Genomic DNA, 25,663 nt, shown 5'->3' with positions numbered 1-25,663 from the left:
GGACAGAATGATCCGGAACTGATCGCTCACCCCTTTTAAACAGGGACAGAATGATCCGGGACTGACAGCACACCCCTTTTAAACAGGGACAGAATGATCCGGGACTGATCGCTCACCCCTTTTAAACTGGGACAGAATGATCCGGGACTGATCGCTCACCCCTTTTAAACAGACACAGAATGATCCGGGACTGATCGCTCACCCCTTTTAAACAGAGACAGAATGATCCGGGACTGATCGCTCACCCCTTTTAAACAGACACAGAATGATCCGGGACTGATCGCTCACCCCTTTTAAACAGGGACAGAATGATCCGGGACTGATCGCTCACCCCTTTTAAACAGAGACAGAATGATCCGGGACTGATCGCTCACCCCTTTTAAACAGGGACAGAATGATCCGGGACTGATCGCTCACCCCTTTTAAACAGGGACAGAATGATCCGGGACTGATCGCTCACCCCTTTTAAACAGAGACAGAATGATCCGGGACTGATCGCTCACCCCTTTTAAACAGAGACAGAATGATCCGGGACTGATCGCTCACCCCTTTTAAACAGACACAGAATGATCCGGGACTGATCGCTCACCCCTTTTAAACAGGGACAGAATGATCCGGGACTGATCGCTCACCCCTTTTAAACAGGGACAGAATGATCCGGGACTGATCGCTCACCCCTTTTAAACAGAGACAGAATGATCCGGGACTGATCGCTCACCCCTTTTAAACAGGGACAGAATGATCCGGGACTGATCGCTCACCCCTTTTAAACAGAGACAGAATGATCCGGGACTGATCGCTCACCCCTTTTAAACAGAGACAGAATGATCCGGGACTGATCGTTCACCCCTTTTAAACAGAGACAGAATGATCCGGGACTGATCGCTCACCCCTTTTAAACAGACACAGAATGATCCGGGACTGATCGCTCACCCCTTTTAAACAGACACAGAATGATCCGGGACTGATCGCTCATCCCTTTTAAACAGAGACAGAATGATCCGGGACTGATCGCTCACCCCTTTTAAACAGGGACAGAATGATCCGGGACTGATCGCTCACCCCTTTTAAACAGGGACAGAATGATCCGGGACTGAACGCTCACCCCTTTTAAACAGAGACAGAATGATCCGGGACTGATCGCTCACCCCTTTTAAACAGGGACAGAATGATCCGGGACTGATCGCTCACCCCTTTTAAACAGAGACAGAATGATCCGGGACTGATCGCTCACCCCTTTTAAACAGAGACAGAATGATCCGGGACTGATCGCTCACCCCTTTTAAACAGGGACAGAATGATCCGGGACTGATCGCTCACCCCTTTTAAACAGGGACAGAATGATCCGGGACTGATCGCTCACCCCTTTTAAACAGAGACAGAATGATCCGGGACTGATCGCTCACCCCTTTTAAACAGAGACAGAATGATCCGGGACTGATCGCTCACCCCTTTTAAACAGGGACAGAATGATCCGGGACTGATCGCTCACCCCTTTTAAACAGACACAGAATGATCCGGGACTGATCGCTCACCCCTTTTAAACAGGGACAGAATGATCCGGGACTGATCGCTCATCCCTTTTAAACAGAGACAGAATGATCCGGGACTGATCGCTCACCCCTTTTAAACAGGGACAGAATGATCCGGGACTGATCGCTCACCCCTTTTAAACAGGGACAGAATGATCCGGGACTGATCGCTCACCCCTTTTAAACAGAGACAGAATGATCCGGGACTGATCGCTCACCCCTTTTAAACAGAGACAGAATGATCCGGGACTGATCGCTCACCCCTTTTAAACAGAGACAGAATGATCCGGGACTGATCGCTCACCCCTTTTAAACAGAGACAGAATGATCCGGGACTGATCGCTCACCCCTTTTAAACAGAGACAGAATGATCCGGGACTGATCGCTCACCCCTTTTAAACAGGGACAGAATGATCCGGGACTGATCGCTCACCCCTTTTAAACAGGGACAGAATGATCCGGGACTGATCGCTCACCCCTTTTAAACAGGGACAGAATGATCCGGGACTGATCGCTCATCCCTTTTAAACAGGGACAGAATGATCCGGGACTGATCGCTCATCCCTTTTGAACAGAGACAGAATGATCCGGGACTGATCGCTCATCCCTTTTAAACAGACACAGAATGATCCGGGACTGATCGCTCACCCCTTTTAAACAGAGACAGAATGATCCGGGTCTGATCGCTCATCCCTTTTAAACAGGGACAGAATGATCCGGGACTGATCGCTCACCCCTTTTAAACAGACACAGAATGATCCGGGACTGATCGCTCACCCCTTTTAAACAGAGACAGAATGATCCGGGACTGATCGCTCACCCCTTTTAAACTGGGACAGAATGATCCGGGACTGATCGCTCACCCCTTTTAAACAGAGACAGAATGATCCGGGACTGATCGCTCACCCCTTTTAAACAGGGACAGAATGATCCGGGACTGACAGCACATCCCTTTTAAACAGGGACAGAATGATCCGGGACTGATCGCTCACCCCTTTTAAACAGGGACAGAATGATCCGGGAGTGATCGCTCACCCCTTTTAAACAGGGACAGAATGATCCGGGAGTGATCGCTCACCCCTTTTAAACAGAGACAGAATGATCCGGGACTGATCGCTCACCCCTTTTAAACAGGGACAGAATGATCCGGGACTGATCGCTCACCCCTTTTAAACAGGGACAGAATGATCCGGGACTGATCGCTCATCCCTTTTAAACAGGGACAGAATGATCCGGGACTGATCGCTCACCCCTTTTAAACAGGGACAGAATGATCCGGAACTGATCGCTCACCCCTTTTAAACAGGGACAGAATGATCCGGGACTGACAGCACACCCCTTTTAAACAGGGACAGAATGATCCGGGACTGATCGCTCACCCCTTTTAAACTGGGACAGAATGATCCGGGACTGATCGCTCACCCCTTTTAAACAGACACAGAATGATCCGGGACTGATCGCTCACCCCTTTTAAACAGAGACAGAATGATCCGGGACTGATCGCTCACCCCTTTTAAACAGACACAGAATGATCCGGGACTGATCGCTCACCCCTTTTAAACAGGGACAGAATGATCCGGGACTGATCGCTCACCCCTTTTAAACAGAGACAGAATGATCCGGGACTGATCGCTCACCCCTTTTAAACAGGGACAGAATGATCCGGGACTGATCGCTCACCCCTTTTAAACAGGGACAGAATGATCCGGGACTGATCGCTCACCCCTTTTAAACAGAGACAGAATGATCCGGGACTGATCGCTCACCCCTTTTAAACAGGGACAGAATGATCCGGGACTGATCGCTCATCCCTTTTAAACAGGGACAGAATGATCCGGGACTGATCGCTCACCCCTTTTAAACAGGGACAGAATGATCCGGAACTGATCGCTCACCCCTTTTAAACAGGGACAGAATGATCCGGGACTGACAGCACACCCCTTTTAAACAGGGACAGAATGATCCGGGACTGATCGCTCACCCCTTTTAAACTGGGACAGAATGATCCGGGACTGATCGCTCACCCCTTTTAAACAGACACAGAATGATCCGGGACTGATCGCTCACCCCTTTTAAACAGAGACAGAATGATCCGGGACTGATCGCTCACCCCTTTTAAACAGACACAGAATGATCCGGGACTGATCGCTCACCCCTTTTAAACAGGGACAGAATGATCCGGGACTGATCGCTCACCCCTTTTAAACAGAGACAGAATGATCCGGGACTGATCGCTCACCCCTTTTAAACAGGGACAGAATGATCCGGGACTGATCGCTCACCCCTTTTAAACAGAGACAGAATGATCCGGGACTGATCGCTCACCCCTTTTAAACAGACACAGAATGATCCGGGACTGATCGCTCACCCCTTTTAAACAGGGACAGAATGATCCGGGACTGATCGCTCACCCCTTTTAAACAGGGACAGAATGATCCGGGACTGATCGCTCACCCCTTTTAAACAGGGACAGAATGATCCGGGACTGATCGCTCACCCCTTTTAAACAGAGACAGAATGATCCGGGACTGATCGCTCACCCCTTTTAAACAGAGACAGAATGATCCGGGACTGATCGCTCACCCCTTTTAAACAGACACAGAATGATCCGGGACTGATCGCTCACCCCTTTTAAACAGGGACAGAATGATCCGGGACTGATCGCTCACCCCTTTTAAACAGGGACAGAATGATCCGGGACTGATCGCTCACCCCTTTTAAACAGAGACAGAATGATCCGGGACTGATCGCTCACCCCTTTTAAACAGGGACAGAATGATCCGGGACTGATCGCTCACCCCTTTTAAACAGAGACAGAATGATCCGGGACTGATCGCTCACCCCTTTTAAACAGAGACAGAATGATCCGGGACTGATCGCTCACCCCTTTTAAACAGAGACAGAATGATCCGGGACTGATCGCTCACCCCTTTTAAACAGAGACAGAATGATCCGGGACTGATCGCTCACCCCTTTTAAACAGAGACAGAATGATCCGGGACTGATCGCTCACCCCTTTTAAACAGGGACAGAATGATCCGGGACTGATCGCTCACCCCTTTTAAACAGGGACAGAATGATCCGGGACTGATCGCTCACCCCTTTTAAACAGGGACAGAATGATCCGGGACTGATCGCTCATCCCTTTTAAACAGGGACAGAATGATCCGGGACTGATCGCTCATCCCTTTTGAACAGAGACAGAATGATCCGGGACTGATCGCTCATCCCTTTTAAACAGACACAGAATGATCCGGGACTGATCGCTCACCCCTTTTAAACAGAGACAGAATGATCCGGGTCTGATCGCTCATCCCTTTTAAACAGGGACAGAATGATCCGGGACTGATCGCTCACCCCTTTTAAACAGACACAGAATGATCCGGGACTGATCGCTCACCCCTTTTAAACAGAGACAGAATGATCCGGGACTGATCGCTCACCCCTTTTAAACTGGGACAGAATGATCCGGGACTGATCGCTCACCCCTTTTAAACAGAGACAGAATGATCCGGGACTGATCGCTCACCCCTTTTAAACAGGGACAGAATGATCCGGGACTGACAGCACATCCCTTTTAAACAGGGACAGAATGATCCGGGACTGATCGCTCACCCCTTTTAAACAGGGACAGAATGATCCGGGAGTGATCGCTCACCCCTTTTAAACAGGGACAGAATGATCCGGGAGTGATCGCTCACCCCTTTTAAACAGAGACAGAATGATCCGGGACTGATCGCTCACCCCTTTTAAACAGGGACAGAATGATCCGGGACTGATCGCTCACCCCTTTTAAACAGGGACAGAATGATCCGGGACTGATCGCTCATCCCTTTTAAACAGGGACAGAATGATCCGGGACTGATCGCTCACCCCTTTTAAACAGGGACAGAATGATCCGGAACTGATCGCTCACCCCTTTTAAACAGGGACAGAATGATCCGGGACTGACAGCACACCCCTTTTAAACAGGGACAGAATGATCCGGGACTGATCGCTCACCCCTTTTAAACTGGGACAGAATGATCCGGGACTGATCGCTCACCCCTTTTAAACAGACACAGAATGATCCGGGACTGATCGCTCACCCCTTTTAAACAGAGACAGAATGATCCGGGACTGATCGCTCACCCCTTTTAAACAGACACAGAATGATCCGGGACTGATCGCTCACCCCTTTTAAACAGGGACAGAATGATCCGGGACTGATCGCTCACCCCTTTTAAACAGAGACAGAATGATCCGGGACTGATCGCTCACCCCTTTTAAACAGGGACAGAATGATCCGGGACTGATCGCTCACCCCTTTTAAACAGGGACAGAATGATCCGGGACTGATCGCTCACCCCTTTTAAACAGAGACAGAATGATCCGGGACTGATCGCTCACCCCTTTTAAACAGGGACAGAATGATCCGGGACTGATCGCTCATCCCTTTTAAACAGGGACAGAATGATCCGGGACTGATCGCTCACCCCTTTTAAACAGGGACAGAATGATCCGGAACTGATCGCTCACCCCTTTTAAACAGGGACAGAATGATCCGGGACTGACAGCACACCCCTTTTAAACAGGGACAGAATGATCCGGGACTGATCGCTCACCCCTTTTAAACTGGGACAGAATGATCCGGGACTGATCGCTCACCCCTTTTAAACAGACACAGAATGATCCGGGACTGATCGCTCACCCCTTTTAAACAGAGACAGAATGATCCGGGACTGATCGCTCACCCCTTTTAAACAGACACAGAATGATCCGGGACTGATCGCTCACCCCTTTTAAACAGGGACAGAATGATCCGGGACTGATCGCTCACCCCTTTTAAACAGAGACAGAATGATCCGGGACTGATCGCTCACCCCTTTTAAACAGGGACAGAATGATCCGGGACTGATCGCTCACCCCTTTTAAACAGAGACAGAATGATCCGGGACTGATCGCTCACCCCTTTTAAACAGACACAGAATGATCCGGGACTGATCGCTCACCCCTTTTAAACAGGGACAGAATGATCCGGGACTGATCGCTCACCCCTTTTAAACAGGGACAGAATGATCCGGGACTGATCGCTCACCCCTTTTAAACAGGGACAGAATGATCCGGGACTGATCGCTCACCCCTTTTAAACAGAGACAGAATGATCCGGGACTGATCGCTCACCCCTTTTAAACAGAGACAGAATGATCCGGGACTGATCGCTCACCCCTTTTAAACAGACACAGAATGATCCGGGACTGATCGCTCACCCCTTTTAAACAGGGACAGAATGATCCGGGACTGATCGCTCACCCCTTTTAAACAGGGACAGAATGATCCGGGACTGATCGCTCACCCCTTTTAAACAGAGACAGAATGATCCGGGACTGATCGCTCACCCCTTTTAAACAGGGACAGAATGATCCGGGACTGATCGCTCACCCCTTTTAAACAGAGACAGAATGATCCGGGACTGATCGCTCACCCCTTTTAAACAGAGACAGAATGATCCGGGACTGATCGCTCACCCCTTTTAAACAGAGACAGAATGATCCGGGACTGATCGCTCACCCCTTTTAAACAGGGACAGAATGATCCGGGACTGATCGCTCACCCCTTTTAAACAGACACAGAATGATCCGGGACTGATCGCTCACCCCTTTTAAACAGGGACAGAATGATCCGGGACTGATCGCTCATCCCTTTTAAACAGAGACAGAATGATCCGGGACTGATCGCTCACCCCTTTTAAACAGGGACAGAATGATCCTGGACTGATCGCTCACCCCTTTTAAACAGGGACAGAATGATCCGGGACTGATCGCTCACCCCTTTTAAACAGAGACAGAATGATCCGGGACTGATCGCTCACCCCTTTTAAACAGAGACAGAATGATCCGGGACTGATCGCTCACCCCTTTTAAACAGAGGCAGAATGATCCGGGACTGATCGCTCACCCCTTTTAAACAGAGACAGAATGATCCGGGACTGATCGCTCACCCCTTTTAAACAGGGACAGAATGATCCGGGACTGATCGCTCACCCCTTTTAAACAGGGACAGAATGATCCGGGACTGATCGCTCACCCCTTTTAAACAGGGACAGAATGATCCGGGACTGATCGCTCACCCCTTTTAAACAGGGACAGAATGATCCGGGACTGATCGCTCATCCCTTTTAAACAGGGACAGAATGATCCGGGACTGATCGCTCATCCCTTTTGAACAGAGACAGAATGATCCGGGACTGATCGCTCATCCCTTTTAAACAGACACAGAATGATCCGGGACTGATCGCTCACCCCTTTTAAACAGAGACAGAATGATCCGGGTCTGATCGCTCATCCCTTTTAAACAGGGACAGAATGATCCGGGACTGATCGCTCACCCCTTTTAAACAGACACAGAATGATCCGGGACTGATCGCTCACCCCTTTTAAACAGAGACAGAATGATCCGGGACTGATCGCTCACCCCTTTTAAACAGAGACAGAATGATCCGGGACTGATCGCTCACCCCTTTTAAACAGAGACAGAATGATCCGGGACTGATCGCTCACCCCTTTTAAACAGAGACAGAATGATCCGGGACTGATCGCTCACCCCTTTTAAACAGACACAGAATGATCCGGGACTGATCGCTCACCCCTTTTAAACAGACACAGAATGATCCGGGACTGATCGCTCACCCCTTTTAAACAGGGACAGAATGATCTGGGACTGATCGCTCATCCCTTTTAAACAGAGACAGAATGATCCGGGACTGATCGCTCACCCCTTTTAAACAGGGACAGAATGATCCGGGACTGATCGCTCACCCCTTTTAAACAGGGACAGAATGATCCGGGACTGATCGCTCACCCCTTTTAAACAGAGACAGAATGATCCGGGACTGATCGCTCACCCCTTTTAAACAGAGACAGAATGATCCGGGACTGATCGCTCACCCCTTTTAAACAGAGACAGAATGATCCGGGACTGATCGCTCACCCCTTTTAAACAGAGACAGAATGATCCGGGACTGATCGCTCACCCCTTTTAAACAGAGACAGAATGATCCGGGACTGATCGCTCACCCCTTTTAAACAGGGACAGAATGATCCGGGACTGATCGCTCACCCCTTTTAAACAGGGACAGAATGATCCGGGACTGATCGCTCACCCCTTTTAAACAGGGACAGAATGATCCGGGACTGATCGCTCATCCCTTTTAAACAGGGACAGAATGATCCGGGACTGATCGCTCATCCCTTTTGAACAGAGACAGAATGATCCGGGACTGATCGCTCATCCCTTTTAAACAGACACAGAATGATCCGGGACTGATCGCTCACCCCTTTTAAACAGAGACAGAATGATCCGGGTCTGATCGCTCATCCCTTTTAAACAGGGACAGAATGATCCGGGACTGATCGCTCACCCCTTTTAAACAGACACAGAATGATCCGGGACTGATCGCTCACCCCTTTTAAACAGAGACAGAATGATCCGGGACTGATCGCTCACCCCTTTTAAACTGGGACAGAATGATCCGGGACTGATCGCTCACCCCTTTTAAACAGAGACAGAATGATCCGGGACTGATCGCTCACCCCTTTTAAACAGGGACAGAATGATCCGGGACTGACAGCACATCCCTTTTAAACAGGGACAGAATGATCCGGGACTGATCGCTCACCCCTTTTAAACAGGGACAGAATGATCCGGGAGTGATCGCTCACCCCTTTTAAACAGGGACAGAATGATCCGGGAGTGATCGCTCACCCCTTTTAAACAGAGACAGAATGATCCGGGACTGATCGCTCACCCCTTTTAAACAGGGACAGAATGATCCGGGACTGATCGCTCACCCCTTTTAAACAGGGACAGAATGATCCGGGACTGATCGCTCACCCCTTTTAAACAGGGACAGAATGATCCGGGACTGACACCACATCCCTTTTAAACAGGGACAGCATGATCCGGGAGTGGCAGCACGCCCCTCTTAAAGAGACACAGAATGAACCGGGACTAACACCACATCCCTTTTAAACAGACAAAGAATGATCCGGGACTGACAGCACACCACTTTTGAACAGACACAGAATGACCCGTGATTGGTTAAAGGAAAGATACAGAAAGTCGGGATAAACGGGCCATTGTCAGGTTGGCAGGGTGTTACTGGTGGGGTGTCGCAGGGGTCAGTGCTTGGGCCTCAGCGATTTACAATCTATATTGATGAATTAGTTGAAGGGACAGTGTAAAATGTCCAAGTTCGCTGACGATACAAAGCTAGGTTGGAATGTAATTTGTGAGGAGGACACAAAGAGTCTGTGAAAGGATATAGACAGATTAAGTGAGTGGACAAGACGGTGATAGTTGTGGCATAATGTGTGGAAATGTGTGGATATTCACTTTGGAAGGAAGGATAGAAAAACAGAATATTTTAAAATGGTGGGAGACTATTAAATGTTGGTGTTCACAGAGAATTGGGTGTCCGTGTATAAGAAACTCAAAAATGTAGTCTGCAGCTAGAGCAGGTAATTCGGAGAGCAAATGGCATGTTGGCCTTTATTGCAAGGGGGTTCGAGTACAAGAGGAGGGAATAATTACTACAGCTGTACACGGCTTTAGTGAGACCTCACCTGAAGTATTGCGTCCAGTTTTGGTCTCCTTATCTAAGGACGGGTATGCTTGCCTTGGACGCGGTGCAACGAGGGTTCACTAGCTTAATTCCTGGGATGAGAGGGTTGTCCTATGAGAAGAGATTGAGCAGATTGGGCCTGTACTCTCTGGAGTTTGGAAGAATGATAGTGATCTAATTGAAACATATAAGATTATGATGGGGCTTGACAGGTTAGATGCTGAGAGATTGATTCCCCTAAATGGAGATTCTAAAACTAAGTTGCATAGTCTCAGGATAAGGGGTCGGCCATTCAAGACTGAGATGAGGATGAATTTCTTCACGCAGAGTGTTTTGAATCTTTGTACCTCTCTAACCCAGAGGGCTGTGGATGATGAGCCATTGAATATATTCAAGGCTGAGATCGATAGATTTTTTGAATTGTGATCATATTCCCTCCTATCTCCTCTCTGACTTGATTTAACAGCCTCGGGTGCGTTATTTCTCAGTTCAGTGACTTATCCACCTCGGCTATTAAATTCAGATCCAAATCCTTTTCTACAGTTATCTCGAAATATGGTCCCACATGCTCCACTGTTACAACAACATTTTCACATCTGCCATTACTTTTAGAAACTAAAGGAAATGTGTTGTTTCTCCCCAAAACCTCATCCATCACAGCCCAATCTTATAGATACTAGATCACATCTCTCATCAATCTAACTTTCCAAATGTGTTTGGAATGATTTGTAGATTCACAGACATAACACACAATCTGAACTCCAATTCATTGGACTGTTGACCTGTTCTCGTTTTTCTTTGCTTTTAATATTAAGTTACGTCTTCTGTCACGACTTCAAAACCTCCTTCCTTTTTCCTGCTCATAAATTTTCACTATTTCACAAATCTTCTGTTCCTGCTCCAACAGTTTTATTATTTCCACTCTCTAGTCTCAGATCCGGATATTTCACACGATCCAGTCCTATCAGGTGAAACCCTCCCACTGCTCTATATACCCAGTCTGCTAAACCGTTGTTGTTTGTCGGTTCAGTTCGTAACCGTCCCTCCACTTCGTCCTGAACTAACCCTGTGCTCCCAAAAACATGAACCCTTCCCTCCAGTTCCATCCCTGCAGCCGGACATTGACCTGCCTCATATTGTCCTCCTTAAGCAGCCCAGCGCAAAACAATCCAGAGATCACCACGTTAAGGCCTAGTTTTTCAGTCAAGAGCTCAAAAGCTAATATTCCCTCTCTCAACGGAGCTCTTTCCTTGTTATTGGTTCCGGCCATGACCCATGACTATTTTCCGCTCAGCTTTCCTTCCCAGAGAGTGTCCCACCTGTTCCAGGAAGTTCTTCGCTCTGACACCAGGAAGGTAACTTACTAATTGGGACTGCATAGAGCTGCCGAAGAATTTGTTTATTCGCCTGACTATCGCTCTCCTATTCATGTGCCTAACTTGCCTCTCACACATGCCCCTACTCCCTGGTTTCACACTATTATTCAGAAGGACCATCCTGCGTCGCTGTCGCTATCCACCTTACAGTCGAAACACCAGATATCTATTGGACAGTTCCAGCACTGAGATCCCTCCACCTACGACTGCACTGGCCCACTAGATGATCACTCACTTCCCCCTATCTACACAGTATCTGCTCGGTTTCCTCTTCCTGAGTGAGCTGTAGCTTCTTGCTCGTGATCAGTACCCTTTATCAGGACATAATTGATATTGTAAAGGTTGATCTGAACCTACCGGTGACTATTCTCATTCTTGTTGATGAAGTTGGATCTTCTCCCCTGTTTGGACCTTCAGCCATGGTGGTGACAGGCGTTCCAAGATTCTGCTGCTCTGTAATAAATATATTAATAGGAGGGTTAGACGGAAATATTAAGATGAGAAGGATAAAACGTCGCCTTGTCGCGATATCAAGTCCCTACTCCCCCATCAGCACAACAATTGTTAGCTCTGGGATCGAGCATTTCCCGACTGTTACCAACAATTCTCCACATCAGGTGCGGCACAGACAGCTGGCCAGGGAAAACCAATGAGTCCCGCAGATCTCCACAACCAGTTCTAGACGGCCGAGATTCTGCACTGGGAGCACCCATTGGTAAGATTTAGTCTCCGTGCAGGACAGCACCAGACTTATCCCTGAGCTGGTGAATATTCTGAAGAGCAATATGGAGCGAGGTGATGAGTTCAATGATTCTTCACTCGGTGTTACCCAGTCTGGCGCTATTGTATTATTTTATTCACAGATTTGTTGCAATTTTTTGATTTGTTGAGTTTTGATATTAAATTCTGGCATTTTATGAACCTGATATCTACCTACATTAACAATACGGAGCTGGGTGTGATTTCTCTGCTCTCCATGGGTAGTGACGTTGTCCGTGTGTTCATGGAGATGTGTTTTGGTTGGTGCTTCTATTTGAATATATTTACCATATCTCTCACGGTATCAGCACCTGACTAACGTTTGCCGATGACACAAAGATTGGTGGCATTGTAAGCAGTGTAGATGAAAACATGAAATTACAAAGCGATATTGATAGAATAGGTGAATGGGCAAAACTGTGGCAAATGGAATTCAATGTAGACAAATGTGAGATCATTCACTTTGGATCAAGAATGGATAGAAGAGGGTACTTTCTAAATGGTAAAATGTTAAAAACAGTGGATGTCCAAAGGGACCTCGGAGTTCAGGTACATCGATCATTGCAGTGTCATGAACAGGTGCAGAAAATAATCAATAAGGCTAATGGAATGCTGGCCATTATATGTCGAGGACTGGAGTACAAGGGGGCAGAGGTCATGCTGCAGCTACACAAAACTCTGGTTAGACCGCACCTGGAGTACTGTGAACAGTTCTGGGCACCGCACCTTCGGAAGGACATGTTGGCTTTGGAGGGAGTGCAGCGTAGGTTTACTGGAATGATACCCAGACTTCAAGGGTTAAGTTACGAGGAGAGATTATACAAATTGGGGTTGTATTCTCTAGAGTTTCGAAGATTAAGGGGTGATCAGTTCGAAGTTTTTCAGATATTAAGGGGAACGGATGTGGTGGATGGAGAGAAACTATTTCTGCTGGTTGGGGAATCTTGGAGGTGGGGGCACAGTCTAAAAATTAGAGCCAGACCTTTCAGGAGCGAGATTAGAAAACGTTTCTACACACAAAGGGTGGTAGAAGATTGGAACTCTCTTCTGCAAACGGCAATTTACACTAGCTCAATTGCTAAATTTAAATGTGAGATATATAGCTTTTTGGCAATCAAAAGTATTAAGGGATATGGGCCAATGGCGGTTATTTGGAGTTAGATCACAGATCAGCCATGGTATTATCAAATGGCGGAGCAGGCACGAGGGGCTGAATGGCCGACTCCTGTTCCTGTTTTTCCTCTGTTTCCGAATTTTACACCGCTCAATAAAATTAACACTAATGTATAATGTTATCAATCGTGTAATCTTAAACTGGTGCTGCACAGTTATCTTTGGATTATCTTTAAGGGTCTTACAATCTCACAAACCTCCACAAATATATAAGTTGTCGATTTGAGGGCTGTTTTACAATCATAATTCTCCATTGTGTGTGTGTCTCTCTGTGTGTGCGCAAAGGCAAGAGCAACAAATTAAACTATCAGTCCCGGTGCTTGCCTTTCCACACTGTCGGAATGTAAAACCGATTCATCTCGGTCAGTAAATTTCTAAAAACTATTGTTGAAGTTTTCTCGAGCATAAATGTGCAGCCAAGATTGAGACCTGGTAAGATGCAGTTATCTGTTGTTTCAGTCACGCTCACACTAGTGTAATAAACGGACAACAGCAACAAAAACTTACATTTACAGCTAAACTAATTACATTAGTGTAATCAAATAAAAGATTCATTTGAGCAGTTACTTCCTTTTTTATATAAAGCCTAGAGATCGGGCCCTAAAACCTGTTGGTAATTTGAATGGTTACTTTTTATGTAAAGATTAGTGATGTACCCTCCGACCTGTTGGGAATTTCAGTCGCTACTTTTTCTAAAGATGAGTGATGGGCCCACCAACCTATTGGTAATTTGAGTTGTTAGTTTTATTTAAAGATTAGTGTTGGACACTCCCACCTGTTGGTAATTTCAGTGGTTAATTTCGTTATAAAGACTTGAGATGGACCCTCCTTCCTGATTGTAATTGGAATTGTTACCTTTTCGATAAAAATTAGTGGTGAGGCCCTGCTACCTATTTGTAATTTATGTCGTTACTTTTTATAAAAGAAGTACTGATGGACCCTCCTACCTGTTGGTAATTTAGATTGTTACTTTTTATATTAAGATTAGTGATGGATCCTCGTGCCTGTTGCTAATTACAGTAGTTACTTTTTATATACAGATTAGTGATGGACACTCCTGCCTTTTGGTAAGTTTTTTTATGAGGACGAGTGATGAGGCCTCCAAACTGTATATATTGGAAGTAACTACTCAAATTATCAAAATTAACGATCAGGAACCTCCTTTCTCTGTGAAAGATGGTTTCAGCCCTGAAGCTGTTTCTCTTTAAAACAGTCCTGCAGTTTACTTCTGCCGAAAGGGAGAGGCCTCTTTTTCTTCAGTTGAGCAAATCTAACAACCAACATCCTCAATAACTTATTTTTTGAAAAAAGGTGAAGGCCTTGCTCCATTCTCCCACCTAATTCGCATTAACCTAATTAATTATAATTAATCAGGAGCAAGTTTTGTCTCCGATTTTGTTCCTATCCTGTGATTGGATGGCGTTCAGTCCGGCCTCGGGTCAGCTGAGGCTGATTTCCCAGGTGTCCGGCAGAGAGCGAGAATCGGCCATTGCGAATTTGTTAACCTTTACTGAGCTGAACTGTGTGTTCCACCAGTCTTTGATCAGTTAAATAAAAGTGTACCGGGCACATAACGGTTCAGTGAGTAAGAAGAGCCAGTGTGACAGTTACAAATAAATGCACATAGAGTGAGAAAGGCCAGTTTCCCACTCCTGTTTACTGAATATCAAATTCTAACATGGGGAGGAAACACCGCCTGACTAGGATGGTGTAAATCTCCAGAGTTCGTGTTCCTGCTATCTGTCCTGTAACCGCTTTAAAATGTGTCTGAGCGGAGATTGGTGGGGTCCAAGAAGGTATAAGCCCTGAAATTCTAGGTGCAAAGTAGCCAGCCTTCAGTCAGTGTCTGAACGTACAATTAGTGAATTGTTCAATCCGCGAGGAATGGAGAGCTCCCGACGCCGGGGAACATATCTGACCGCGGGAAATCGGCTTTAGAAAAGAGGAAGGAGCAGAAGAACTTAATTAAAATGCAAATTGACATTACATTAACCTTACCTTGATCCCGTCTCTCAATGTCCGTGTAGATTTTACAAATTATTCCCTGGTTATTTCATTACAACCAATCGAGTACAAGTTCCTTGCTTTATTTCAGCAGTTCACAACTTGGGAATTTGATCTGATCCTTGGTATGTGAGATTCAGAGCTCCACACACTGTGAAAGCTGCTGCCAGACATCAGGATGGATTTCAACACAAACATTCCTCATTTGTTTCAGAACAGGGAGCGGCCTTTCTGGTGGAATCAAATCGAAGCGGGTTAACAATTCGCTGCCACGTCAATTGTGAACAAAGTCAGTTATAAATTTTACTTTTTCAAATTTGTTTCCAGGGAAGTTCAGTAAAGCAGATACATGGTTAGAAATAAATCGTTACATTTGCATCAGGGACATTGTTTGTTGAAAGTCCCATCGATTTTCGGATGTTTGCGCTTTCAACCCTGGGGCCAAGAGCCAGTGTTTCGTCAGTGAGCTGAGGACAGGCTGTTTCTGTAAGTGAGGACATTAACCGTTTAACCTCCGAATTAAACGCTGGTTGAGCATCAATCACCTCAATCACTGGGGGAACGAGTACTGACATTCCACAGTTACATTTATCAGAGTAAATATTCAGCAGATACACCAGTTACATTGTTAATTCCGGAAAGGACCATTCCTGGACTGTGATTGGTATAAGGATTGGATTTCCCCCATTTTCAGAGGGTTCACAGACAGAATACAAAAACAACTCCACGGGTTGGAAGTGTCCAAAGAGAGAAAGTATTTGAGCACAGATTGTGGTGATAATTCCGAGGGACTGATTGTTGTGATCAATCCCAGTGACAGATTGTGGTGATAATTCCGAGGGACGGATTGTTGTGATCAATCCCAGGGACAGATTGTGGTGATAATCCCGAGGGACGGATTGTTGTGATCAATCCCAGGAACATATTGTGGTGATAATCTCGACGGACGGATAATTGTGAACAATTGTCGAAACGGATTGTTGTGATCAATCCCAGGGACAGATTGTGGTGATAATTAAATACTCTGTCAAGTGGACAGTTTGGGTAAATGGTGGGTTTATATATCATTAAGTACACTGTTAAAGGGACAGTGTGGGTAAATGTTGAATTAATATATCATCAAATACAATTTTCAATAGACAGTACTGGTAAATGGTGGGATTATATATCATTAAATACACTGTGAAATGGACAGTGTGGGTAAATAATGGGTTTTTATATCATTAAATGCACTGCTAAATGGACAGTGTGAGTAATTGGTGAGTTTATCTATCATTAAATACACTGTTAAATGGACAGTGTTTGTAAATGGTGGGTTTATATATCATTAAATACACTGTTAAATGGACAGTGTGGGTAAATGGTGGGTTCATATATCATTAAATACACTGTTCAATGGACAGTGTGTGTAAATGGTGGGTTTATATATCATTAAATACACTGTGAAATGGCAGTGTGGGTAAATGGTGGGTTTCGATACAATTAAATACAATGTTAAATGGACTGACAGTCCCTGTACTGATTATCTAGCTGATACTGCTGACAGTATAAGTTTTGCTTATAGAGCTTATGCTTCTGAGATTACCTGTATTGATCATAGAGCTGATATTACTGACAGTATCTGTATTAATTGTAGAGCTGATATTATGAACAGTATCTGCTCTGAATATAGAGCTGGTATTACTGGCTTCATCTGTGCTGATTTTACATGTGATATTACTGAACGTACCTGTACTGATTATAGAGCCGATATTACTGACAGTACTTTTATTGATTGTCTAGCTGATATTACTGAAAGTATCTGTCCTGATTTTTTAGAGCTTAATAGTGAGAGTATTTTGACGCTTATAGGGTTGTTATACTGAAAATGTCTGTTTTGATTATGGAACTGATATTACTGACTGTATCTGTGCTAATATGACGCTGTTATTACTGACTGTATCTCTGCTCAATATAGCGCTGATATCACTGACAGTATCTGCGCTAATATGTCGCGGTTACTAACTGTATCTCGGCTCAATATAGCACTGATATTACTGACTGTATCTGTGCTCAAAATAGCCCTGCTTTACTGACTGTATCCCTGTTCAATATAGGGCTGATTATTCTGACAGTATCCCTGTTCAATATTGAGCTGTTACTACTGACTGTATCTGTGTTGATGAAAGAGCTGGTGTAATAAAAACATTCATTGAATGACTTAGAATTGTCCAGCTCAAGAACAGCCCATTTTTCCCACATGTCTTTGCCTGGATTTATGCTCCACACTAGCGTCCTCCCGCACGATTTCATCGCACCCTATCAACTTATTTTTCTATTTCTAGCACCCTCGTGTATTTATCTACCTTCCCCTTAAATGCATCTTAACTTTTCGCCTCAACCATTCCATGTGGTAGAGAATTGCACATTCTCACCACTCTCTGAGTAAGATGTCTCTCCTGAATTACATCTTGGTTTCATTAGTAACTTTCTTATATTCATGGCCTCTATTTTTGGACTGCCCTTAAGGGGAAACATGCTCTCCAGTTCGAGCCTATGGAACCCCTTCCGAATATGAAATACCTCTATCAGTTCACCTCTCAGTCTTCAACTGAATAGAGAAAAGAGACAGAGCCTGTTAAATCTTTCCTGGTATTGTTGGTAAATAATGCATTGAACAAGTGACGCCAGGAATTAAAAGAAAGTAATGCCAGTACGGAACACCCAGGCCACAATCTTCTCCCATGGGAGCGGGTAAATTCAGGCAATCTCGGCACAATCCAGAGCACGGTAGAAGGGGTACTTAAAACTGCACCAATAAAATACCCGGAGCCGGCAGGCTGTGTTTGTGCATTGCTGTCGTTAAAGCAGATCAGTTAGAAGGACTGCACTGTCAAACTCACATATTAAAAAAACAACCTTTGGTGCAAGTGTTGTCTTGTCCTGCCAGGTGGGTGCGGGAGAACTGCTGGGACTCGCCCGGCAGAGGCGGAGACTCCAAAACGGCGCCAGAGAGTGCGATGTTCTGACCTGTCTCACTGTTCATCGACTGAACAACAAGATTCTTATGATAACGTGCGTTTGGTTGGGGGGTGAATTCCGATCCAAAATCCTGGACACATCAGGTCAGCATCTCGGCAGATACAAAAAGCATCAATTTCAGGGCCATAGTATTTAAAATCTACAGATACAGAATCTCTTGCACTGAACTTTTAACCGTCCCCGAAATGAAATCGCAGGTTGGTTTCAGAGTTTCACTGTTTATTTCTGACTGGACACAGGGTGGAACAATGGGTGTGTTTACTAAAGTATATTTAACAAAGTTTACCTTCGATTCCCTTGCACCGATTATCTGATATTTACTCCCCTGGAATTCTGCGAATTGCAGAACCGATGGAGCTCAGCCTGAAATACAAACAGCCAGTCAGAGCCCATTTGGTTCGGGTACAGTTTAGACATATCCCAACGAGGGGGAAAGGAAAGGCATCCAAAACTATATCACCCTGAATGACTAAAGAGATGGAGATATTTAGAAAAATGAAAATGGAGGCTAATGACGAATGTAAGGTTTATAATACAGTAGAGAACCAGGCTGAATACAGAAAGAACAGAGGAGATCCAAAAAAAAGGTGGAAATAAGAGGGGCAAAAAAAGAGAACCAATTGTAAATTTCAAAAGGGAATTTGAAGGGAATTAAAAAACTTGAAGGAAAAATTTACAGGGCTTTGGGGAAAGAGCATGGAAGAGGGAATAATTGGAAAGGTCTTTAAAAGAGCCAGCACATGCGTCATGGGCTGAATGGACTCCTGTGCTGTACCTACTATGATACTACGTTGCAACCATTTAAAGGGAACAGACAATCCTTCCGTTGCTGAAGTCATTGTACAGAAACTCGAATTAAACTTCACATTCGCCAAATGCCGGAATCCAGCACATGTTTAAATATAAGAACGTAGGACCAGGAGTCGGCAATTCAGCCCCTCGAATCTGTTCTCCCATTTAATTAGATCATGGCCGCTCTGCACCTGAACTCTATTTATCTGCCCTTGACCCATTTCGCTCATACCCTGAACTAAAAAAAACTGCCGCTGTCAACCGTGAAAATTTCAGTTGACCCAGAATCCACAACCTTTTGGAAGAGGGAATTCCACATTTCCAGTAAACTTTGTGTGAAAACGTGCTTCCAGATTTCACTCCTGAACGGCCTCGAGCTAATTTTAAGATTGTGTCCCCTTGTTCTGGACTCCTCCATCAGAGGAAATGCCTCCTCTGTACCTAATGAGTGTGAGGTATTAGATTTTAGTAAGAAAAATAAGGGGGTCACATACTGCTTGGATAATAAGTGTCTAATTAGGGTAAATGAGCAGAGGGTTCTGGGAGTAAATCCAATGGGGCATTGAGCAGAAATTTCTTTACCCAGAGAGTGGTTGGAATGTGGAACTCAGTACCACAAGGCATAATTGAGGTGACTCACATCGACGCATTTAAGGGAAGCTAAATAAACACACGACGGATAAAGGAATAGAAGGATATTAGCGCAGATACTGTCAGTAATATCAGCGCTATATTGAGCAGAGATACAGTCAGTAATAACAGCGTCATATTAGCACAGATACAGTCAGTAATATCAGCTCCATAATCAAAACAGACATTTTCAGTATAACAACTCTATAAGCGTCAAAATACTCTCACTATTAAGCTCTATAAAATCAGCACAGATACTTTCAGTAATATTAGCTCGACAATCAATAAAAGTTCTGTCATTAATATCAGTTCTATAATCAGTGCAGATATGATCAGTAATATCAGCTCTATAATAAATACAAGTACTGTCAGTAATATCGGCTCTATAATCATTGCAGATATGATCAGTAATATCAGCTCTATAATAAATGCAAGTACTGTCAGTAATATCGGCTCTATAATCAGTACAGGTACGTTCAGTAATATCACATGTAAAATCAGCACAGATAAAGCCAGTAATACCATCTCTATATTCAGAGCAGATACTGTTCATAATATCAGCTCTACAATTAATACAGATACTGTCAGTAATATCAGCTCTATGATCAATACAGGTAATCTCAGAAGCATAAGCTCTATAAGCAAAACTTATACTGTCAGCAGTATCAGCTCGATAATCAGTACAGGGACTGTCAGTCCATTTAACATTGTATTTAATTATATCGAAACCCACCATTTGCCCACACTGTCCATGTAACAGTGTATTTAATGATATATAATCCCACCATTTACACACACTGTCCATTTAACAGTGCATTTAATAATATATAAACCCACCATTTATCCGCACTGTCAATTTAGCAGTGTATTAAATGATATGTAAACCAACCATTTACACACACTGTCCATTTAACAGTGTATTTAATGATATATAAACCCACCATTTACCCACACTGTCCATTTAACAGTGTATTTAATGATATATAAACCCACCATTTACACACACTGTCCATTTAACAGTGCATTTAATAATATATAAACCCACCATTTACCCACACTGTCCATTTAACTACTTGTTTAATGATAATTAATCGACCATTTTCCCACAATGTCCAATTAACTGAGTTTTAAGCAATATATAAATCCACCATTTACCCACACTATCCATTTAACAACTTGTTTAATGATAATTAATCGACCATTTTCCCACAATGTCCAATTAACTGAGTTTTTAGCAATAAAAAACCCACCATTTACCCACACTGTCCATTTAACAACTTGTTTAATGATAATTAATCGACCAGTTTCCCACAATGTCCAATTAACTGAGTTTTTAGCAATAAAAAACCCACCATTTAACCACACTGTCCATTTAACAGTGTATTTAATGATATATAAACCCACCATTTAACCACACTGTCCATTTAACTGTGTATTTAATGATATATAAACCCACCATTTACCCACACTGTCCATTTAACAGTGTATTTAATGATATATAAACCCACCATTTAACCACACTGTCCATTTAACTGTGTATTTAATGATACATGAACCCACCATTTACCCACACTGTCCATTTAGCAGTGTATTTAATGATATATAAACCCACCATTTACCCACACTGTCCATTCAACAGTGTATTAAATGATATATAAACCCACCATTTAACGACACTGTCCATTTAACAGTGTATTTAATGATATATAAACCCACCATTTACCCACACTGTCCATTCAACAGTGTATTAAATGATATATAAACCCACCATTTAACGACACTGTCCATTTAACAGTGTATTTAATGATATATAAACCCACCATTTAACGACACTGTCCATTTAACAGTGTATTTAATGATACATAAACCCACCATTTACCCACACTGTCCATTTAGCAGTGTATTTAATGATATATAAACCCACCATTTACCCACACTGTCCATTCAACAGTGTATTAAATGATATATAACCCCACCATTTACTAACTATCAATTTAACAGTGCATTTTATTGTTTATATACCCAGCAATTACCCACACTATCCATTTAACATTGCATTTAATGATATATAAACCCACCATATACCCACACTGTTCATTTAACAGTACATTTAATGATATATAATCCCACCATTTACCGACACTGTCCATTGCCCCAGTGCTTGAACTGATTGATGCTCAGCCATAGTTTCATTCGGCGGTTGAATGATTAATGTCCTCACTTGCAGAAACAGCCTCTCCTCACCTCACTGACGAAACACTGGCTCCTGGTCGCAGGGTTGAAAGCGCAAACATTAGAAAATCGATGGGACTTTCGTAAACAACGTCCCTGATGCAAATGTGACAATTTATTTCTGAACAAGTATCTATTTTACTGAAATTTCCAGAAATAAGATTAGAAAAAGAACATTTAGAACCAACTTTGTTCACAATTGACTTTGCAGCGAATTGTGAACGCGGCTCGATAACATTCCACCAGAAAGACCGCTCCCTGTTCTGAAACAAATGAGGAATGTTTGTGTTGAAATCCATCCTCATGTCTGGCAGCAGCTTTCACATTGGGCGGAACTCTGAATCTCACAACAAGGATCAGATCAAATTCCCAAGTTGTGAACAGCTAAAATGAAGCAAATAAATTGCACTCGATTGATTACAATGAAATAACCAGGATATAATTTGCAAAATCAGCACGGACATTGAGAGACGGAAAATACTTGCGGGATCAAGGTAAGGTTAACGTAGTGTCAATTTGTTTTTTAATTAACTTTTCCTGCTCCTTCCTCTTTTCTGAAGCCGATTTCCCGCGGTCGGATATGTTCCCCAGCGTAGGGAGCTCTCTATTCATCGGGTATTGAACAATTCACTCATTGTTCGCTCAGACACTGAATGAAGGCCGGCGATTTTACACCGGGAATTTCAGGGCTTATCCCTTCACTGGACCCCACCAATCTCCCCACAGACACGTTTTAAAGCGTTTACGGGACAGAAAGCAGGAACACGAACTCTGGAGATTTGCTCTATCCTCGTCCAGCGGTGCCTCCTCCCAATGTTAGAATTTGATAGTTATTAAACAGGGTTGGGAAACTGTCCTTTCGCACTCTATATGCATTTATTTTTAACTGTAACACTGGCTCGTTTTACTCACTCAACCGTTTTGTGCCCGGTACACTTTTATTGAACTGATCAAAGACTGATCGAACACTCAGTTCAGCTCAGTAAAGGGTTAACTCTTTCGCAATGGCCGATTATCGCTCTCTGCCGAGCACCTGGAAAATCAGCCTATGGTTACACCAGGCCGGACTGAGTGCGATCAAATCAAAGGACAGGAGCAAATTCGGAGACAAAGCTTATTCCTCATTAATTATATTTAATTAGTTTAATTCGAATTTGATGGGAGAATGGAGCAGGGACTTCAGATTTTGCTAAATTATGTTATTGAGGGTGTTATTTGTTAAATTGGCTCAACTGAAGAAAGAGAGGCCGCTTCCTTCGGAAAGAAACAAATTTCAGGAATGTTTCAAAAGGGAAACCGGTTCAGGGCTGAAACTATCTTTCAAAGAGAACCGAGGTTCCTGATCGTTAATTTTGGTAATTTGAGTAGTTACTTCTAATATCAACAGGTCGGACGGTCCATTACTTATCTTTATATCAAAAGTCACTGCTGAAATTACCGACCGGCTCGAGGGTCCATCACTAATCTTTATATAAAAAGTCAACACTGAAATTACCAACAGGCAGGAGGGCCACTCACTAATCCTTATATGAAAAGTCACTACTGAAATTACCAACAGCGAGGAGGGTCTATCACTAAACTTTACATGAAGAAAACCCACTGAAAATACCAGAAGCCAGGCGAGTCCATCGCTAATCTTTTTTTAAAAAAGAAACTACTGTATTTACCAACAGGTAGGAGTGTCCATCACTCAACTTGATTTGAAAAGTATCTACACAAATTAACATCAGTTGGAGGGTCCATCACTAATCTTCATACAAAAAGTAACCACATAAAAATTACCACCAGGTAGGAAGAGCCATCACTAATCTTGACATAAAAAGTAACTACTGAAATCACCAACAGGTATGAGGGTCCATCACTAATCTTGATATAAAAAGCAACCACTGAAATTACCAACAGGAAGAAGAATGCACACTAAACTTTTTTTTTAAAATAACAAATCAAATTACAAACAGGTCGGATGGTCCATCAGTATTTTTTGTATAAAAAATAACGACATAAACTACAAACAGGTAGCAGGGCCCCGCCACTAATTTTATCTAAAAAGTAACAACTCCAATTGCAATCAGGAAGGAGGGTCCATCTCAAGTCTTTATAAAGAAATTAACCACTGAAATTACCAACAGGTGGAAGTGTTCAACACTATTTTTTACAAAAAAGTAACAACTCAAATTACCAACAGATAGGATTGTCCAACACTAATCTTGAGAAAAAGTAACTACTGAAATCACCAACAGGTAGGAGGGTCCATCACTAATCTTTATATAAAAAAGTAACTATTCAAATTACCAACAGGATTTAGGGCCCGATCTGTAGGCTTTATATAAAAAAGGAAGTAACTGCTCAAATGAATCTTGTGTTTGATTACACTAATGTAATTAGTGTAGGTGTAAATGTAAGTTTTTGTTGCTGTTGTCCGTTTATTGCACTGGTTGTGAGCGTCACTGAAACAACAGATAACTGCATCTTACAAGGTCTCAAACTTGGTTGTACATTTATGCTGGAGAATAACTTCAACCATAGTTTGCAGAAATTTACTGACCAAGATCAATCGCTTTTACATTCCCACAGTGTGGAAAGGCAAGCACCAGGACTGATAATTTTATTAGTCGCTATTGCCTTTGCGCACAACACAGCGTGGCACACACACAATGGAGAATTATAATTGTAAAACACCGTCAAATCTTCAACTTATATATTTGTCGTGTGTTCTGAGATTGTAAGACCCCTAAAGATAATCCAAAGATAAATGTGCAGCACCAGTTTAAAGTTACACTATTGATAACATTATACATTAGTGTTAATATTATTGAACGGTGTAAAATTCCTCACCTCATAAAATGCTCATTAAGAAACATAGGAAACATAGGAACAGGAGTAGGCCATTCAGCCCCTCCTGCCTGTTCCGCCATTTGTTAAGATCATGGCTTATCTGTGATCAATCTCCATCGACCCGCCATTGCCCATATCCCTTGATACCTTTGGTTGCCAATAAGCTATCTATCACAGATTTAAATTTAGCAATTGAGCTCGTATCAACTGCCATTTTCGGAAGAGAGTTCCAAAATTCGACCACCATTTTTGTGTAGAAATGTTTTCTAATCTCGCTCCTGAAAGGTCTGGCTCTAATTTTTACACTGTGGACCCGACTCCTGAATCCCCAACCAGCGGAAATATTTTCTCTCTATCCACCCTATCCGTTCCTCTTAATATCTTATAAACTTCGATCAGATCACTCCTTAACATTCGAAACTCCAGAGAATACAACCGCAATTTATGTAATCTCTCCTCGTAACTTAATCCTTGAAGTCCGGGTATCATTCCAGTAAACCTACGCTGCACTCACTCCAAATCCAATATGTCCTTCCGAAGGTGCGGTGCCCAGAACTGCTCACAGTACTCCAGGTGCGGTCTAACCAGGGTTTGGTACAGCTGCAGAATAACTTCTGCCCCCTTGTACTCTCGTCCACTTGATATAAAGGCCAGCATTCCATTCGCCTTAATGATTATTTTCCGCACCTGTTAATGACACTTTTATG

At 43.7% G+C, this 25,663-nt stretch overlaps 1 long non-coding RNA gene across 2 annotated transcripts in view; it reads right to left on the bottom strand.

The window, feature by feature from the left end:
- The window catches only part of LOC137319740 (uncharacterized), a 66,006-nt gene extending 46,390 nt beyond the window's left edge, over positions 1-19,616 (bottom strand). The window contains exons 1-3 of one of the 2 annotated variants that reach the window (XR_010962265.1): positions 18,754-19,616; positions 15,441-15,677; positions 11,868-11,963 (exon numbers count right to left, since the gene is read on the bottom strand). This is a non-coding gene — a long non-coding RNA (uncharacterized lncRNA). Of the gene's footprint in view, positions 1-11,867; positions 11,964-15,440; positions 15,678-18,328; positions 18,710-18,753 lie in introns of those variants that run through there. The other variant, XR_010962266.1, reaches the window with a different exon arrangement.
- Between the last annotated feature and the right edge of the window lie 6,047 nt (positions 19,617-25,663).

Source organism: Heptranchias perlo, unplaced genomic scaffold (genome assembly GCF_035084215.1).
Source record: "Heptranchias perlo isolate sHepPer1 unplaced genomic scaffold, sHepPer1.hap1 HAP1_SCAFFOLD_883, whole genome shotgun sequence".
Classification (NCBI taxonomy): domain Eukaryota; kingdom Metazoa; phylum Chordata; class Chondrichthyes; order Hexanchiformes; family Hexanchidae; genus Heptranchias; species Heptranchias perlo.
The sequence above is the reverse complement of the archived record's forward strand: the minus strand, read 5'-3'. Positions and strand labels throughout refer to the sequence as shown.